Genomic DNA, 3,561 nt, shown 5'->3' on the forward strand with positions numbered 1-3,561 from the left:
AGGAGGCGGTTAGAGGCAGTGGAGATGTCCTGTCTAAGGGCAATGTGTGGTGTAAATATTATGCAGAAAATTCGGAGTGTGGAAATTAGAAGAAGGTGTGGAGTTAATAAAAGCATTAGTCAGAGGGCTGAAGAGGGTTTGTTGAGGTGGTTTGGTCATTTAGAGAGAATGGATCAAAGTAGAATGACATGGAGAGCGTTTAAATCTGTTGGGGAAGGAAGGCGGGGTAGGGGTCGTCCTCGAAAAGGTTGGAGGGAGGGGGTAAAGGAGGTGTTGTGGGCGATGGGTTCGGACTTCCAGCAGGCGTGCGTGAGCGTATTAGATAGGAGTGAATGGAGACAAATGGTATTTGGGACCTGACGAGCTGTTGGAGTGTGAGCAGGGTAATATTTATTGAAGGTATTCAGGGAAACCGGTTATTTTATATGACCGGACTTGAGTCCTGGAAATGGGAAGTACAATACCTGCACTCTAAAGGAGGAGTTTGGGATATTGGCAGTTTGAGGGGATATATTGTGTATTTTTATACGTATATACTTCTAAACTGTTGTATTCTGGGCACCTCTGCAAAAACAGTGATTATGTGTGAGTGAGGTGAAAGTGTTGAATGATGATGAAAGTTTTTTTCTTTTTTGGGCATTTTCTTTCTTTTTGGCTCACCCTGCCTCGGTGGGAGACGGCCGACTTGTTGAAATATATATATTATATATTATATATATATATATATATATATATATATATATATATATATATATATATATATATATATATATATATATATATATATATATATATATATATATTCATTTTTAGCTGACAACTGTTTAAACAGTAAAAATCGTTTTACAAGTTGATGAAGAGTTAACAGACAATAACAGTGTTACCTGTCTCTGTAGCAAGTGTCGTTTCCTGTTAGTTGTTGAGGAAGAAGATGAGGCTGGTGGTGGAGGCCATGAGAGGCTCCCGTCTTGCTACTCATATATTCTATCACTTCCCCCACCTCTTCTTTCACTATCCCTGTTAATACAGTTCTAATCTGTATTATTAAAAATAACTTGAAGAAGTAGTGATTACAACATAAACTGATGCGTTGACGTTGTACTTGTAGAAATAAAGATTATTATTATTATTATTATTATTATTATTATTATTATTATTATTATTATTATTATTATTATTATTATTATTATTATTATTATTATTATTATTATAATTATTATTATTTGAAAGAGAAAAAGAAGGGTAATGTGTCCATGTACCTTAACGCTTATATTTGAATGCGAAGCGATGTTTTTGAATATTTCCTGAGGTATAAGAATAAAGGCTACAATGGTGTGAATATTAAACAGAGATATTGTTGATATCTTAGCGGACGGAATCTGTGTTTATTACATCACTCGCTAATATCAGTCATAATTTTAATGTACAGGTAAATTATCGGGCAATCTATGTGGCTGAAACCTGATGCACAAGCACACTGAAAGCCTAATAGCACTTTGGGCAACTTTCGAAAAAAATAATGAATGGAGTTATATCTGAAAGATCATAAATTATCTCTGACAACATAATGAAAATCAATATATGTTGAATAGCTAATTTAATATATTTTATTATGCACTCCGTACCCATCCTGTGGGTGATAGTTAAAAAGGTCGTAGCAAATAATGGTATAGAAAGTAGTATTATCAAGGAAGAAATAATGTACATGAACTACTATTTACTGATAACATAAATGTCTGGCAAATAAAAACAATAGACGAATACGGAGGGATAGAAAAGAATAAGGAAGAATAGGCTGCAAAACTGAGCAAGAAAAAGAAAGGGGTGAAAACTTGACCCATTGAGAGTTTGTGTAACTGTGAATATTTTTAATGGCAGAATATTTTGTGTAAAGAGGAAAAAGCGAAAATCATTGGGAATATACATTACCTTTAACAGAATCTTGAAATGAAGTACGATCTTGAAGTAAGATATCTGCAAGTTCTGTGTCACACGTGGAAACACTTCATTAGATAAACTGTTAATGTGACATTTTACTGTGGCAACGTTATACTGTTCTTTACATAACATAATGCCGATAATTCTATCTTCATTACAGTAATTAAGCTGCTCAGTGAAACTTTTACATAATTATAAGCTTACAGATCAAGAATAAAATCAATATTTTTGGAGTTTTTAACAGACTAGTCTTAACACAAATAACAAAATATATTCTTCAACAACAGTCTCCAGGTTAACTCTTAGTTGTATATATAACAACAGTCTCCAGGTTAACTCTTAGTTGTATATATAACAACAACAGTCTCCAGGTTAACTCTTAGTTGTATATATAACAACAATAGTCTCCAGGTTAACTCTTAGTTGTATATATAACAACAACAGTCTCCAGGTTAACTCTTAGTTGCATATATAACAACAACAGTCTCCAGGTTAACTCTTAGTTGTATATATAACAACAACAGTCTCCAGGTTAACTCTTAGTTGTATATATAACAACAACAGTCTCCAGGTTAACTCTTAGTTGCATATATAACAACAACAGTCTCCAGGTTAACTCTTAGTTGTATATATAACAACAATAGTCTCCAGGTTAACTCTTAGTTGTATATATAACAACAGTCTCCAGGTTAACTCTTAGTTGCATATATAACAACAACAGTCTCCAGGTTAACTCTTAGTTGTATATATAACAACAACAGTCTCCAGGTTAACTCTTAGTTGTATATATAACAACAATAGTCTCCAGGTTAACTCTTAGTTGTATATATAACAACAGTCTCCAGGTTAACTCTTAGTTGTATATATAACAACAACAGTCTCCAGGTTAACTCTTAGTTGCATATATAACAACAACAGTCTCCAGGTTAACTCTTAGTTGTATATATAACAACAATAGTCTCCAGGTTAACTCTTAGTTGTATATATAACAACAGTCTCCAGGTTAACTCTTAGTTGTATATATAACAACAACAGTCTCCAGGTTAACTCTTAGTTGCATATATAACAACAACAGTCTCCAGGTTAACTCTTAGTTGTATATATAACAACAATAGTCTCCAGGTTAACTCTTAGTTGTATATATAACAACAGTCTCCAGGTTAACTCTTAGTTGCATATATAACAACAACAGTCTCCAGGTTAACTCTTAGTTGTATATATAACAACAATAGTCTCCAGGTTAACTCTTAGTTGTATATATAACAACAGTCTCCAGGTTAACTCTTAGTTGTATATATAACAACAACAGTCTCCAGGTTAACTCTTAGTTGTATATATAACAACAACAGTCTCCCACCTGTGGTAATGTTGGACTGCAGCTCCTCCAACGATTGTCTTATAACTGAAACAAAAAGAAAAATATATGTATTTGGACTGATTAACTCAGTAGATTACATGGCGCCTTAATTAACGGGACCACACAATCCTTGGTGGATTGTGTGGTCCCGTGGATTAGGGCGTCACGAGTTTTCGCCCACCATGAGGCAGGCCGAAGCAGCATGGGTTTAACTCCTTGACTATATATATATATATATATATATATATATATATATGTATATATAT

At 33.6% G+C, this 3,561-nt stretch overlaps 1 long non-coding RNA gene across 1 annotated transcript; it reads right to left on the reverse strand.

Moving 5' to 3' along the window:
• Window positions 1-888: 888 nt before the first annotated feature.
• Window positions 889-3,340, reverse strand: LOC138851367 (uncharacterized). The gene is made up of 3 exons (XR_011391181.1): window positions 3,296-3,340; window positions 1,930-1,983; window positions 889-1,017 (listed from the first exon to the last, which is right to left on the reverse strand). It is a non-coding gene; the product is annotated as an uncharacterized lncRNA (long non-coding RNA).
• Window positions 3,341-3,561: the final 221 nt, after the last annotated feature.

This window comes from Cherax quadricarinatus, unplaced genomic scaffold (genome assembly GCF_038502225.1).
Source record: "Cherax quadricarinatus isolate ZL_2023a unplaced genomic scaffold, ASM3850222v1 Contig427, whole genome shotgun sequence".
Classification (NCBI taxonomy): domain Eukaryota; kingdom Metazoa; phylum Arthropoda; class Malacostraca; order Decapoda; family Parastacidae; genus Cherax; species Cherax quadricarinatus.